The sequence below is a fragment of the Hermetia illucens genome, chromosome 3 (genome assembly GCF_905115235.1).
Source record: "Hermetia illucens chromosome 3, iHerIll2.2.curated.20191125, whole genome shotgun sequence".
In the NCBI taxonomy this organism is placed as follows: Eukaryota; Metazoa; Arthropoda; class Insecta; order Diptera; family Stratiomyidae; genus Hermetia; species Hermetia illucens.
The window spans coordinates 174,748,325-174,765,467 of NC_051851.1; the positions used below are offsets into that span (position 1 = coordinate 174,748,325).

A 17,143-nucleotide genomic window follows, 5' to 3' on the forward strand; every position below is an offset into this window, starting at 1 on the left:
CGTAAATTCTCCCACCTTTATTCAACCTGGATTAAGGATATCTTTGAATGGGTATTAAGAGCAATATGTTATAGGTTTATATAGTGTTGGTCGGGCAGGAGGCAGTTGTTCGGAGCGCATTAGATGTGACTATTAAATAGATCCTGACATCTAAAATATGCCTACTTCCAAGGCTGAAATGCCGGCAGGATAAACGTAATGATAAAGGAACAGGCAATTCAATTAAATTCGTCCTGTATGTAAATAAGTTTCATTTCCTTCTACAAACTCTCCAGTAACCTTTTGACCCCAATTTTCAATCTCTTGAATGATTCGATAAACAGCACTTGTGAACATAACAGAATTGGAAATCTCCCATCATTTCAAACAAGGCTGAACTCCACTCCATACTTTATTACATAATTTTCAAACCAGTTCCTCAAGCACTCTCGGCGTTTTCCCCTAATTAAACCCTGCCATGTTCTGCTATGCGTAACATTACTAATCATGTCTTTTGCCGAGCTACCAACCTGTGCGACAGAAGGGGGTTGAATATGAAACTAAACTTGCTGCCTTTCATATCATATTCATTGCAAAATTTACTAAAGATATTAGGTTAAATTAGATACACGGCAAGAAGGTGGATATATTCAAGACTTTGCTAGTCAAATTAAATATCATGAGCAGGTGCTTCTGGTACTTTGTATGCGAAAATGTTAATTAGAAGAGCTCGGAGTGGCTGCGATTCTCAAGCGACTTGGAAATACCATACCTGTGAATCTGGAAGATTTTAATAAATTCTAACCGTAATAGTATATAGTAGGAATGGGAGATTTCTGTGAACAAAAGACGGCTCGGAAGTGCTCTTTTCGGTTGAGCTGAAGCACGCAATCATAATTGTCCAAGAAGACGAAGAGCAAGGTCTAGGGAACAGAATACAGTATCTGGACAAATTAGATAGTAAAGGCCATAGATAGGGAACAGGGTTTTCAAATATTATCAGATGTTTATTTTGGCGCCCAACGTGGGGTTGTATACATAACAGTTGTAAGAGCCTAGTCGTTGGTATTAAGGGCCCGAATTTACACGCTTCCTTCAAGTATATAGTAAACAAGCATCTAGAAAGATTCTGACTCCGATACTAGTAAAAAGTTTTCAAGTTGCTGAGGGATTACTTAAATACTCCCTCCCTTTTACAGTTGAGAAAACTTTTCACTTTCGGTCTTAGAGTGAGGACCGACTTGGATCGGAAATCCTCCTTTCCTGTTTAGAATTACTGACAACCGTTGCTTTAATTTGTTTGCGTTCATGTTTGCTTTACCATTTTCTACCACAAACTCTAGATGAAGTAGATCAGAGACGTGACCTTTTTGGTTCGTCCTTATTGACTACGCTCCACAAAGGAGAGAATAGGAGACATATTCATATATGTATATACACGCGGTAAACGATGTAGCCTAGGTGCATGCATGTATCTACTCTCGACTATAGGAAGAACAGGTGTTTTATCTAATTGTCTATGCTTGAAGATATTTGTGGACAGGTTGAAAAGCACGTTCAGTTCATAGTAAACAATTAGACAACTTCCATTGAATGGGATCAACTCCAGCGACTCAACAAATACATATGCATACACTGTTCTCACCTGAGAAGACCCATTTACGCCCGCAAGATATTTGTTTCATTGAAAGGAAGAATCCTACTGTACAAGCTGGAGTGGAACCATATATCCTTTCAAGCAAATATTTGCGATATTAGTACATCGAGTAATTGTTCGCTCCTCTTAGCTCCCAGCTTAAGTCCACATCCAAATACGCATAACTACTGGGGTTAAAGAAACAATAGGGATCCGTGTCTGTCCTTGCATCCGCCAATGCTAATACCCACAATGATACCTCCTATCGCTCCTTATATGAATAAATATGTATCCTTGCAGTTGGAGCCTGTTATCTTTTCCATTACCCTTCAAGCGATAACATCCCGACAGTCCTGGGCAATGCAAATGTCCGTCCCAGCCGGAGCCAAAACCAAAACGAATCCTTGGCTAATTACCATATCAGCATATCAGCCTTCCAGGGATTGGATTTAATGCTGCACAGCGCTTTCATAGCCACGGCCACGGATGTCCCATACTAACTGCATCTATGCATTCATTCGGGGCCGAAATGCAACTGCAATTTGAATGCATGAATGAAAATTTCATTTGGAAAAGTATATATCATGTGACGATGCCACTGCAATGGCAAATAATTATTGTTGGCGATGACAGGGCCCGCGTATGAATGGGTCCATTAAAGCCTCCATCATGTAACAATGTAACAGTTACATGCTAAGTTGGGAAATTATGTACACACGATGATTGTTTATGGTCGGCATGGACGGTGGGTACGTTTAATGAACTTAAAATCATTTCCGCTTTTGTAATTTAGTTGATATTGAAACAATTTTACGCTGGAGGGTATGGTTTTTCCAATGGTTTAGCGGAAGAAATGGAGGAATTTGTTGTCATTATTTATGGAGGGTATGGGGAAAACCCCATTGGTTACGTGGTATGAATGAATGGAAAATTGGGACCGAATTACAGAGTTTATGGAGAGGTCTTTCTGGTTAACTTACCACGAAACATGCTAGCTTTTTGTCATTGTTGAGGCGAGGTTTATTTTACTTCCTTATGGTATTTTCCAGTTAATTAAAAGCTACCCCTGCAGCACCTACACCCTGCAACCAGAAATCTACTTGAGGTTGCCAAAGAATTGTTTGCTAAGTGTCCGCCACTAGACTTCAGCTAGAGCTCTCAGTTGCAAGAAAAGTGTCCGAGGATCTCTCCTTTTTCTCTTGATCTTTGACAACACGTCTAGAGGCACGGTCTTCCTCTAGTCGACGTCCTCGTGATCGGATTTCCATGTAGAACGGCTGTTTAACTTAGCGTAGGTGGTGTGCCCTCGTCATCTAGATTCAGCGGCTGTCAGGTAATCCTTACCCTTCACAGCACCAGCGCCACTTCAGGCTGGCCCTCCCGCTCTCCCGGCCTTGGGAGCCTTCAAGTCAGGGAATCCCTTTCATCAACGGAAGTGGAAAAAGGAAGATATTAATTCGGAGAACCCTTGCCATCCGGTCCCTCCGCCGATGGAACTCAATCTTCTTCGCAATAAGAAAAGCACAATACGCAACACGACTCCATCTGCCAGCGCTCTTCAGCATCTCTCTAAAAAAGTTGGCTGCAAAGAGCTCCCCTATGTCTGCATAAAGCTCCTAACGAAAGCCGTCCCACCTGTTACAAGAGAAAAAGGTGCGTTCAGTGTCATCGCCACTCCATTGCAGAACACACAATCAGGACAGACGCGACTTGCAAAACCACCTTGTCAAGAGCAGAACAGACTGCGTTGCGCCTCCGTGTGCGTCCGGCTACAAGAGCCGCAACGTAACCGACCAGGCGCGATTCTTCTGGCATCTCATGCCTTAGCAGACTATCATAAGAAGTGTTCCAGCGGTCCTGCGATCCTTGTATTACTCCCAACATAATCTCCATCCTCCTCTGGCCCTATAACGTCTCATGGAGCAGGGGGGTCTTTCAGATAATCCATCAATATCCGCAAGACATAGCTTGGCCCGGTGGGAATGAGTTTTCTAATTTGCCCAACATATCTGTCCATCTTACGGAATTGAAAGCATTTCTGACATCAAGTATTATGAGGAGCACTATCCGTCGAGATCGGCGGCTGTGTGGCTCGGATCGATGAACCGCATCAATGACCTCCATAAAGATGGATCCCCCTATTCCGAACCCGAACTTCCTTGGGGGATACATACCCCGTGGGATGTGAATCGTTTCAGCGAGTTTGCCCCTGATAAGCTTATCGAACACTTTCTCAGCCGTATCAAGCATACACAGCGATCGATATGCACACGACCGCGCCGGATCTCCTTTTCCCTTGCTGATTAGCGCGTGTCTGGCCACTTTCCAGCGACAAGGAAAAATGTCCTCCTTCAAGCAAGTTTTTAACCCCCGAGTAGAAGTGTGGCGGAACAACAGTTTGTAAACTTCTGCCGGGATACCATCAGGGCTTGGCTCCTTCTTGTTTTTCATGGTGAGAACCACTTCTTCAAGCCCTCTTATTGGAAATAGGGTCAATCCTCGACGCTTTTCGCACTATTGACGTCAACCGTACAGGTTGTCTGGGAATAATGCCTCTATAATACGATCCATCTGGTCGGTACTTAGTATGCAGGGCTTCCACAGGGCCCCAAGACAAAGGACAAGTTTATAGCCAAGTCTCCCCAGGTCCACATTCACCTCGTTGACCAGGTTCTGACAGCCTCGAGCTTTGCTTTTATTTATCGCAATGCGAATTCTCCCTTTTGCTGATCTATACTTTGCGCTTATGACGCATGCTCCACGCGGGCCTGTAAACGTTGTGCCAAACGGCGCAGCTTAATATACTCATTCCATAAGTCAATTTCTGCCGTCCCCCAATACATAGAAGGCTTGTCACGGTTAGGACCCCTCCAGGGCATGGAAGCCTCACCCGCTGTCGCTATCAGGTTCATCAATGAATTTACGACAGTGTCAGTTGCAACGCTACCACCATTTAAGACGTCCTCCAACGGGACTCTGTCTGCTTCAAGAGCTTCGACGAACTTTATAATGTTCACACGAAGAAGCAGCGCCGGGTTGATCCACGCCGACAAGTAGCGTCAACTACTTCGAACGCAATATACTGATGATCACTTACCGAGAAGTCTTCTAGGACTTGCCACCAGTCAACTGATGGTCCCAGAGATTCCGACGCAATAGTGATGTCAGGGATGCTTCCTTCGCAGCCTGGGCGCCGAGACGTTGGCGTGGATTCGATACTTAAATCTACGAGCCCGGTTCTCTCCGCCATTTACAAAATCCGTTTTCGTCTGGAGTCTGGCTGAGGTATGACCCATTCAAGAGCCCTAGCATTATAATCATCGTCTACCAGGATTCGCTCTCTGTGCCCGAAGCGGCATCTTCCAGAGCGTTAAGCCGGTGATGACCTTCGGCCTTAAAGATCGAACACCGTCCCGAACCCGCAGTTTGTGCGACACTCTCACCAGACGCGCCATGATTTCTGCAAAGGACGCAATTTTCGCCTTCATTGCAGGTCTTCGGTTGGTGACTTACCTGACCGCATCTACGACGTACTATCCTCCTGTCCGGTTCCTTGCAAGATGCTGAGATATGTCCATTGTCCAGACATCTGTAGCACTTGACGGAGATTATCCGCAATCGTACCCTGCATACCCATAAAATTTTGATTTTCTCGCTGCTAAGGAGTTTCCTCGCATATTACTCGAAGACTTCCACCACAGCGAGATTTTGTCCTCAAGCATTTACAAAGGTGATACCTACCCGGGCATTGGTTACCTCTAAAAATTCACGTTTTATGGTCTCCTCTACTTCGACCTTTTCTTTGAGGCAGTCAAGATCTCGTATTTCTAGAGAACACATAAGCGCTAGACGAGAAACGATAGCCTTCTCCCCCAGTAGCGCCTTGACCGCTTCGCAAAACGTACTCTTGCTAGTCGTCCTGAAACCTAGTTCGATGAGGGCTCCCCCACCCTTCGTTTTCCAAATGGAAAACACTTCTGGTCAGTTGTCTTCGGATTTCATCCTGTAGTCGATTTCGCTAAGGACTTCTACAAATCTCTTGCCTTCCGTCGGCTTGAGAGGCAGAGTCGATGGTCTTTTCTGTTACTGACTTTTGGTTTGTAGTCTCCCTGTCTTTGGACAGACGAGTCTCTGGCGGCGTAACAAGTTTTTCCTTTTATCCTTCTTAGCCTTCTTTTTTATACCCTAAAAACTACTTGGATAAAGTCTCCTCCAAGCACGTCTTCTTCTTTCTTCTGTAGAAGAAGGTGCGGTCCAGTAGTTCCTCCAGTTCCATGGGACTGTTTTTGACGCCTTTTCTGCATACGTTTCTCCTCTGCTTACTAAAGTGCAAACCTATTTTTAACTTATCCGCAATAATCTTTTTGTTCAATATGGTTGATCATATATGTAGATCCCGTACTGAAAGACTAACTACCAAACTACCCCAAAGTGAGAAATATGAATTACAACCGTTTCTACTGTTTTTTTTTTCAGAATTAAATGACCAACGTTCTCTGAAGCACCAGCCGACTTACGAGATTATAGCCAAGTTACTTCGGAATGCCTTTCGGACTCTGAACTAAGGTAAGGCCTCTGTTATTCATATAATAGAGTAATACGTAGTTTTCAAAATGTTGTTCATGTGTAATGTAGACATAGGTCAATATGCGTCTTCCGAAACTACATATATGCCCTAGACAGAAGAAGAACAAGAAAAGCACGTGACTCTCAAAGTAATTTTGTATTAAAAGATTCCTATGGCCTTTTTTGAAATAAATAGATGATGATGGGCGTTGGCATCGCAACCGAGGAGAAGTAGTAACGCCCTCTTCTCACGACTTGTTCCGATAGCGCCCGATTTCGTCTCCTGGGAAGTATCCCGATACCACGACCGTCTCTCGAGTGCTTCTTCCGGCTTCCAATGAGACTTGGATAGCCACAAGGTCCCCGGTAAGGAACTCTGAAGGACATATATATATATGATATCTTAAATTACGTTTAAGAATTATGCAAGCTCTTGGTTTTTCACAAGAGGAGTCCCAAATTACCTGCATGCTTTCTCTTTGCTGACCGCGAATTTGTCCCCGGTACATTCGGGGCTCCTGAGCCAGCACTAATCCAATGTTCTCCTTGGAACTTACCCTTGCAATTACCGCAGATGTAGCTTACGCATGGCGGAGGTTTATCTGGGCTATCTTAGTGCTGGCTATTGGCTCCGTTATTGTTTGGAGCTCTTCTCCACTGTCGGAGTATCGCCCTCATCCTCCGACATGGCCCTTTCCTGCGCATCCACGCTGAGCCCTAGAAGTGCTACGTCTACAGGTTTACTTCCCTGGTTGATCCAGTCCTTTTCGGCTCTATGGCTTCCGAGACTTTTTCGGGGACCTCGGTATACTTTTCACCCGGTGTCTCCTCCGAGATGTCTTTTCCCTGTGCACATGCACTGGTATGTTGCCAAATCGATAGTTGATACGGCAACTCCGACGTTTGATCGCCTCCAGGGATCGGTCATCTACACCGACCGTGAGGAGTTTACCCATTCCCTCCACCTTGCTTCTGAAGACTCTCCATAATCGGGTATGGGGATCCTCATTCTGAGCGATTAAGAAGCCCATGAGATATTCCGTCCCTATTGTCACGGATTTTGGGAGGAAAACTATCACCATGTGTGCTCCTGGTATATTATCCCCAGCACATGTTGGCAGTTCTGCTCCCTCCCAGCCTGACAATTGAGAAACTAAGGTCCTAATCCACTCTGCAGTGTCTTCCGTCGCGCAATCTACCAGTATATGACCTGGTCGAAAGCGTGTCCCGGTGAACACAAGTTTCGCAGTCCATCCCTTGCACATCTCCCTGACGACAAGGTCTTCGGTGGTTTTCTGCTCCTCATGAGTAAGTATTTGCTCGGGAAATACTTTTGGCAGTATGGCCAGTCGAATATTCTTGACCGCACTAGCATAGCTAATGAGTTGCTTCCTGAGTCCTGCCTTCACCCCTGACCTGCCCGGGTTTTCTTCCCTCTTGTATTCGGGAGCATTGCCTTCATGCGGGCCAATCTCTGCTGCTCCCCACTTTCTCGGCTCCGGTAAAGATGGCTTAGGTCTATTCCGAGCCTTCTTAAGGGCCTCTTCTGATTTCAGGCCGCCCTTCAGGTAGTGCAGGTACCATTTAGCACCTGCATCACTGAGACGTGTTCCCTTCCTGGCGTGTGATATATTTATCTCAGACGTGCTTTTGCTAGTCCCTGCTTTTTAAGTAATGGCGTTTGTTGGTTGTTATCCACGCGGTATACCGCAATGTTGACCCTGGATCCACTGCTTGACGTCCCAACTTCTCCCTTTTTGAGTGTAATCACCTAGCTCTCAGTATCTCGGAGATGTTCCTCCGCCTGATTAACTAGTTTTTGTGCGGTACGGGGTCCCGCTTTATTGGTTGTAGTCTTTTTATTTTAATTACTTATTGATTCCCACGAGTACGGGAGTTAAGAGGTCCACTGTGTCATAGCCCCGCGTAGCACGGTAAGATCTAACTAACTCACTGAGGCGACTAGGTATCAGTGAGGCTCCGTTTGAATACAGTCAATTAACCCCGATTGCAAAGTATCCAATGGGCACGGTTCGCATGACACCCTCGATTGTGGGAGGTGTTTTTCGACTCTCCAGTCTAGATCTGTAGCGTTTTATTAATAGTAGGGTCACCTCGTGCAGGGCGTGGCTATCACCACTCACTAACGGTCTTGGTAGACGAGAGGCTTGGCCCCTGAAAAGCTACATATCGCCCTAGAGGAGAGACAGGTCAGCATCAGAGAGAAATGGGTTGCCTATGGAGATATATTCGCGTCAGCCTATCCTGCAATGCTTTCCTGTACCAAACAGCGTTACTTAGTGATGTGGCAACCCTGCAAGACAGAGAAACAAAGTCTCACTAATAATAACCAATGAGAATTATAATCAAAAGAAAGGACTTTCTGCTTTCCCTTACATCTGTCACCGAATAAACCGTCGTCAGAAACCCTTCACACAATCCCACCTCTCAACCCAAGCCAATGTCACCCGGAGCAATTACCACATCACTCTCGCAGTGGTATGCCATCGAGGATGCTATCCTTTAAGCAAGTTAATGATTCTTTTGGGCCCAGCCATGTATTCCAACTCAGGTTCCAGCACTTGGGCAACAACAATTTGTAGATACTTTAAGCTTAAATCCACTAAAGAGCTGTTAATAGCCTCCATAAATTAAGACGGATTCACTTCATAAAATTTTATAATTTTCCTGTTATGTTTCGCGGTGCATTCCTCCAAAAAAGGATCGCAACAAAACCGACACACTCTCTATATCCTTTCTGAAAAGCGAAATGCTAAATTAAATTTTTTTATCGTTTCCATTTATCGTTGCGCTTTAAGTCTTCTCCTTCCATGGACTGAAAAACTGTCAGCCACAACCGGATTCAGACCAACTACAAACTCAAGCGAACACCTACCCTATGAGGGTGAACTAAGGGAAAATATCCTTTTGCCTAGAAAATCCAAGACATCTGCTACACAAGCTGGAGCTATCTTTCTGCTCTTGTTGTTTTCTTAGCATTGGCTTCCCTCCAAACTATTCTTGTTCAGGAATCCTTTCGTCAAAATGCTCGTCCTGCCACTTTTTTTTTGGGAGCCCTACATCGACAGAACTATTCCGGATGTTCTTTATTTTATGCCTCCCTCCCCTTTTTCTTTTCGTAGATAAGCAAGTTGATGCTCACAAATCGGACTGAAAGCGGAAACTAAAGTTGCTGGAATCTGTTGGATTGCACAGGATGAGAGGGGGACGTCGAGCGTGACTATCCAAAATGAAGGAATAAAAGAGCTAATCGGCACAGAGCTCATTGCGATTGTTTGGATGCAACGGGTGTTGAGGGAGATTTCGTTGGACGGGAATTACCTTGAATAAAAAATGTTTCGTGAGGAAAATTTGTTGGCGGGTAGCATCCGTCCGTTGCAACGAAAAACTGCAAGGAGCACCAAGGACACCTTTTTCTGACAGAATTTCCCAAAGTCGTGCAGAGCTGTGCCTTGTCCAGGGAAAACAATTATCAGTACCAGTACTTCAACATGCTTCAACGACCCTCTACGTCCTCCCACAGTGAAGTCATCAACAAACACAAAAAATACAGTCACCATAAACTTTCTCCGTATCCTTTTCATTCTCTACACAAAAACCTATTCCACATCCTCCACCAAAATTACGTAGAAGCACAAACAAGTGAAAAGAGGAAACCAACTTAAACTTGGCCCCATCTCAATCTATCAGAATTTGTGGGGGTTGAAATAACAATAATGTCACATTAGAACAAAAATAAATAGGCTCAAGGATGAGGTCAGCCAGTCAGCCTGTAATTTTTGTCCTTCGTCTCAACATTTCGCCTTTCATTTCGTCATTTTGTGTCCTTACCAACTGGACGACGACGGCACCCACTGAAGGCATTTTTGATGTGGATAGAGGAAAATGAGAGCGACAGGCGCATTTCCAAGTAGGAGGGTCGAAAAAAAATGAGCAAGTTACAGACTCATTTTTTTTCATGTTTTCTAGGATATGTTTTTTTTTTTGCTGGTGCTTTCTTATCAATGTCATGCCCTCCTCCTGTGGGAGACTTTTTCTCCGACTGGTCTCAGTTTGATTTTCGTCTGCTTTTTATGTATATTTTCGTGAGGATTTCCCTTGTTTGCTTCTACGTTAAAATTTTTTATCTGGCTCTGTGGCTACGAAGTTTTTTTGGCTGTGATAAATCTTGATGTCATTGTTTCTAGGGATGAAACTTTACATGGAAGATAAGACGGTAGCCATCAGAGACTTTGCTTCTCTTGCATTTATTTTTGATTTTTGAGATTTCAGGGAGACAATGGTAGTGGATAAGTGACATTATTTTTCCCAACAGGAGGTTACTTTTTATGGGTGGTTTCAGGGCGATTAAATAAATAAATTTCCAAGGAGAAAAGGGGAAAAAGGATTGTGGAAGGAACTTGTTGTGAATGAAATTGGAAGACAAAAATACATATTCCGTGGAGGTTAGACTCGGTGAGGATATCTTCAGATTTGCATAATTTTCAATTCAGGAGCTAAGCTCGACCTTTCGCATCTGGCATTAGATTATCTCCGATAGAAGTGAAGATGTGTGTTAGTTTTTTCCACCAGTTCTTCCCTCCCTTTGAACCGGTAACAAATTCATCCTACCTTGGTGAGGTAACACCGATAGCTTCTCAGAAAAGACTAATACCTATGTTATGTAAGATAGGAAAAGTCAGCATTCTGTGAGCCTCCATGAGTTGATAGACGATGAAAGTCCTGAGGGTTTAACGTAAGTACCTGCCATGTAGACACAATCTCACCGTCCTCTTTCGACACAGATTTTGGAGACAACAATCAGAGCCCCGCCATGACTTGCACAGCGGTACTGATTTACACGGAACGCAGGCTCAACATCCATACCAGTGAGTGCGAGGCCTACCTAACACCTCTGCCTCAACAAAGGGGTTGTACAGGGCAACTTCACACTTGAGCCCACAAAGCGATTGCCCGCAATATGGGTACAATCACCACTGTCATGGAGCTTCCAAAAGGGGGCCAATCGCAAATAACCGGGCTGAGAACACATCTCCCAAGAATTCTCTTGGAACGCAGGCTCTCAGGAGGCTATCTCGGTTGGTATGGTACCAGATAACTTCCGGTTAGTAGCAAGAGCTACTTCAGATGAGACCTATGCGGACTCGGGTCTGATCGTCTTTCTTGAGAAGAGCAGGTGATGGAACCACAGGCCAACTCCTAGAGGTGGCTTGGTCGTTATTGGAGAGACGAGGCGCTAAATGAAGAAAGCACAAAATCCTCACCCCAAACAGCAACAATAACGCTACGAGCAATGAATTTACTGAATACTACAATCAGTGACTAGAAAACTTTTCAAAATTGAATTATGATAACTAAAGAAAGTTGGCTGACGGTTTCGTCCAGGGCAGAGGTAACTCATCAGACGCTGCCTCACCTCTGCCCTGGGAGTAGCGTGACCGAAAGTAGCGACAAGCGGCAATCGCTCCATTTATATATAATCGACATGGGTGCGAATTATATTGAAGTGAAATCAGTCGAAAATTCGGACCTAAGCCAACCCGAAGTGAATTTTTCGTTGTGATGCTGGTAGTCCTGAGTCCACACCCACTTGATGACGGACCGGACTACATGGGAAGCAACTTGCTTTCCTTCTTGTAGTCCACGGACTCACTCCTCTTTTTTGGGTTAAATACCCACCCACTCCCACTTTTTGTGGTAAGGTACTGTTATTGGTTAAGAGGGCATAATCTCTGTTGTAATAATAGATGCCCTGGGTCTACATATTCGGAATATTTACCGCGCATGCTTGACACATGCTTATGTTCCAACTACCTGGCGTGATGTCAAAGTGATATTTGGTTCGAAACCAAAGAAACCGACCTACACAGACGCCCAAAGCTTTCGATAGAACAGTCTAAGTTTCTTTATAGTAAAAGGATTGGAAAGACTAGTAGATCGGTTCATAAGAAGCCCACATTTCTAGGTAGCTATAGGGATCATGCAAGGAGGTTATCCAGGCCCACATATTTCTCGGAGTGAAGCCTATTGTAGGAGGAGGTCCTGAAGACTGCCCACAGGAAGGCGTTATCTCTTCTCTATTGTGGCTCCTGGTAATGGACACCTTGCTATGGCTCCTGGAAATACAAAGGCATTTACGCCAGCAGTATGCGAACAATATCAAAAATCCTACAGATTGCTCTTGTTTTGTAGAACCGCCATAGGTAAGTTTTGGGGACTTCTTACTCACTAAACCGCATGATCTCTTTCGTTCCCGATGTTTGCGCCCCTCTTGCTACCCATATCTAGAAACCAACTCCTAAATATATTACTGATCGGTCTTTGAACTAGATAGACATCCTAGACCAAATTACGCAACAATAAGAGCAACCGTTTCTGAGGAAATAGATGTGACAAACAGACAAATGGGCGGACCCGGAGCATATTATGTTCTACTGACGACAATTTTGCTCAGAGAGGACGGACATGGAAGACTTTTGTAAAATCAGGATAAGCCTTCAGAATATTGTCGCGGGAATACTGAACTGGTGCAACCAAAAAGATACCGACCAAACTTGAAAAAGCGGAGCGCGCAGGGAGAACGCGAAGAGCGGAAGGCTTGGTCGCTTAAAGCGCGGACCTTTCCTCAAAGCAAAGCTCTACGGCGGTCCCGCGTTGAAGAAAGAAGGAGAAAATCGGGATGTGATGCGACAATGTCTTTGTAAAATGTTCACCTTCATCCATAAGAAAAAGGTAGACAGTAATAGTTCGGAGAGAGGGGATCTGATCCATGTTCAAGCTTAAGCTTACTCTAGTCTCTTATTCAAAATCATCAAAAGGTTATTCCAACGGATGAGGAGCGCCAACAACTTCCAGTGACCTCTGAATGTGACAGCGATTCCAGCAATCATCAGAAAGAGCTACCGGAAATTTGCTGTAGCCTAAGCGACAGTAACGCCCCGGGCGTGGACGGAGTGCCGAATAAGGCCCTTAAGCTTGACGTGAAATCTATACCGGACATGTTCGCCGAGTTCTTCAAGACGTGAATGTCCGAGGTGATATATCCTGCACCAGGTGGACCATCCTCCTACAGACCCATACGTCTTATGGATACTGAGGGAAAAATGCAGAAGCGGGTTATGCACAATAGATTTCTACCGTTTGTTGAGAGCCAAGCAAGAATTTTAAATCAACATTATGGGTTCCGCAGAGCCAGACCAACCACTGATTCCATCAAATTGGTTGCTGGCTTGGCCGAAGATGCAATTCATGGAAAGGGGAGCACCCGCAAATATTGTGTGATGGTGACCCTGAACGTGAGAAATGCCTGGTAAAGATGAGTATTCCCGCTTAACTCGCTGCTATTGTTCATAGCTACTAACAAAAACAGAGGGGCTGGAGTCTGTCATCTGCGTCAATGAAATGTTCCAGAATTATGTACGATATCTCCGCGGGTGTTGTACTGGGCCCACTACTGTGGAACATCATGTGAAACGATGTCCTTAATCTTCCGGCCCCAAGGAAGCCACCGTGGTGGGCTATTTCCACCACATAGCACTAATTGTAATCGGTATCTCTTATACTACTCATGCGAAGCAATCAGTGCTGTTAAGCTTTGGCTACAGAGTTCTGATCTGACAGGATTTACGAGACGATCGTAAACCCAAGCCAACGGTCGGAAACAGCCGTGTGATGTTTTATATTTGTCTTGTAGCTAAGATAGACTACCAAAGTCCTTCGATCATTCTACGTGAGTTCATTTGACTCTAATTAGGTGAAGGCATGAAGTAGTCCTGCTCTTTAAAATCGGTCCCATGACGGGATGCGTCCAACTGCCCAGTCACCAACTGAAACCTTGGGGTTTCGGCAAGAGGACCCACGGCGAGGTTATTCGGTTACGGTCGACTGGCGGACGTGAAAAAAACCGCGTCGTTCTCAATTCTTTCCAGGAAGAAAGGCTTCAGCTTGTCCATGGAGATACTCTTAGACTTTCCATCGACGTCCAGACTGAACAAGTGCTTCCCACACTTATAGGGGCCCTCGTATGGTGGCTGTAGCGGCTGGTGAGGAGTCCTCACCAGAACATAGGTACGAACTTCAAATTCCCCAGCGGTGTGGACCGCCGGCTGCGGATGAAGAGATGGAGAAGGTTGCTTAATTTCTGCACGGCCTCTTGTAATAGACGCAATAATCCGGTTTCTCCAAGGCCATCTGTTTTGTCGGGTCGCCAGAAAGTCGAAGGTTCTCCCCGTACATCAGCTCAACAAAACTGGCAGCAAACTCTTCCGGACGGCTGTACGGAGGCCCAGCAGAACGAAAGGTAAGACCTGCGACCAAGGCGGCTCATTGCGCGCCTAACCGTTCGGGGCCAACGTTCTAGCATCTTACTGGAGTGCAGATGGCATACAGTTGTCCGCTGTCGTTTGAATCCCCGGAGCTTTCCGAGCTCTGACAAGAGAGTAGATTCAAATTGCATTCCCTGTTCTGTGATGATGACGACGGGAACACCAAAGCGCGGAATTCACTTTCAACAGAGGGCATCAACACATTACTGTACTGTCTGAATGTGCTAGATCATGCACCGAGCGAAACACTTTCTTACGAAATAAGCAGGAATATATGGTGTAGATCCCTTTTCAGAGAGATAGAAGATTGTGAGCCGAAGATAGGGAACTTCTTGAACTTGTATTTGGAGTCTAATTGTAGGCTCTGAAGAACTGCGTCATCCTTTTGGGACACAGCGATTGCGGAAAAATCAACTGCGGCTGGGGTGTTGATCCAGCACAAAGCTCAGCGGTAAAGTTGTGAACTGGATTGATGTAAGATTATGGTCTGTGAACAAGGTGAAGGGCCTGCCTTCAAGGGAATATCGGGAGTGCTTAATACTCAGTTACACGACTAATAATTGTCATTGAGCGAGATTCAACTGTTCTGAGAAAAAACCCAACGGTTGTCAGCTTTGAATCACCCTTTGGTGAAGAGCAGCACCTACTGCTATGTCTGAGGCATTGACAAACGCTGCTAGAGATGCATTTTGTTGAACGAATGCCAAAAGGGTTGCGTGTACCAGCTGCCGCCTAATGGTTTCAAACGCTTTGACGGTATCTGGAGCCCACACAATCACTCGCAAATCCTTGGACTTAGGACCAGACTGGAAGGTGTTAAGTAATGCTTGGTGGTGAGCGATTTTGGGCAGGAAACGACAGTAAAAGTTTGCCATTCCCAAGAACCTTCTAAGGTATTTGACCATCTTTGGTTTGGTCTTTGGTTTAATCCTTGTCTGGATCAGGTTGGGATCCGTCAAAGGTGATGGAATGAGATGGAAATTTCACCTGATGCTGCAGAAATTTGCATTTGCCGACGTTGAGAACTAGGCCATTTTCACGGAGGTGTCGAAAAATGCACTCGAGATGGAGCAAATGCTCAGACCCGGAGGACCAGAACGTCATTAAGTAGACAAAACAGAAGTTAAAGTTTCATAGGACAGAGTAGATGTGCGTGCGTGTGTGTGTGGTGGGCGAGAAGCTAAAGCTTCTGAGCACTCAGGCCGTGGTAGCCCATTGTACTCGACACCCCCATCTAACGGAGTATCCCAGATTCGTTAACGTATCGCAGGATATTCGTTAGTGGATGTGATGAACATCGGCATCGACGCCTTCTCACTGCAGGAGAGACACGTATCATCTTTAATAATTCATATTGTGAACATATGCCCAGCTAGTGGATTATGGCCTGTCAGATCAAAATGCCCATAATACTCCTGGAAGTATTGAGCCGGATTTTATCCACAACCTGACAGTTATGGTATCGCTCATAGATTTAGTCGTTATGTAGGCTACGGAATCGTCCATCCTCATGTAGGCGGCCAAAAATTCTTCGAGAGAAGAATCCTTGAACGCGGCCAAGAGTTCGCAATTTTTCTTGCTTAGTCTAATATGTAATGGAAAACTATCGGAAGCGTATGCCGAGGGTTTCCTCCACACCGTACCATCAGAGACTCGATCCCTTCGTGTTTGATTTCTCTGAGAAAAACTGCATTTGAAGATGCAGCAACATGTCCTTATCCATGAAAGGTCTCATCTCATCCCGGGGAGCATTCGTCTGTTTTTCACTTAGCACCTTGACTGGTTTGGGGTGTCCGGTTTGCATAGATTCGATCACTCGAGCTGGCATCAAGTCACTTCCGTTCACGTCTCTGGTTTCCCTTTCTTCTGCCTGTTCCGTAAAAGGTGTATGATTCACTCTGTAGTCCCTTCATCAGTGCGAACAACCATACGGTCTCTGGAAGGTTTGCTCCGCATTGCACAGCCAAAAGTCATCCGTGTGAACTCGAAGAGTCCAAAAGGAGTCTCAGCATTGAGACGTCTATAATTGCCACAAGGTCGCCATTCGTCATTGGGCTTGGGAACCAAATGGAGTAGAGATGACCAATTGCTGTTGAAAGGCGTGCATATACCCTCCTTAAGTAGTTGTACAAACTCTGGGGTGGTAGAGGACGTACCTTCGAGAAAATTGGGGAACCAGTAGTGTTGATGTGGTGCTGGACATCATGCTCAATTGGCTGAGAGAGACTACATTCGGTAGTAGTGTTGCAATCTTTTTGGAGGACTTCGCGAATGCGAGGGTTGGCATCATCCTCAATAATGATAGAAGGAGTGTTGTTGCTTGAATAGGTTGAAATTTTCCTGGACGATCAAAGAGAGGTTGTAGGGTCTACAGGGACTTATGCTGCATATCTACCAGCAACCCATAGTGGCACAGGAAGTCTGCGTCTAACAAGGGAACACAGATGTCAACCAAAATGAAGTGGCACGGAAAGGCCCTACGCAAGCCAAGACTTACGTCTACTTGCCTGTAGCCATAAGTTGCGATGAGCGTGAAATTTGCTACCGCTAATGTTAGCTGTTGGGGAAATAATTTGTTGGAGCTGGAGACAGGGAGGACTGTGACTTCCGCGCCTGT

At 45.2% G+C, this 17,143-nt stretch overlaps 1 protein-coding gene across 2 annotated transcripts in view; it reads left to right on the forward strand.

Moving 5' to 3' along the window:
* LOC119652801 (ras-related protein Rab-30) overlaps positions 1-17,143 on the forward strand; it is a 193,940-nt gene that overhangs the window by 143,293 nt on the left and 33,504 nt on the right. For both annotated transcript variants that reach the window (XM_038057124.1, XM_038057125.1), the window contains exon 3: positions 6,092-6,181. The gene's annotated coding sequence lies outside the window, so the exon portion shown is untranslated. The remainder of the gene's footprint in view (positions 1-6,091; positions 6,182-17,143) is intronic.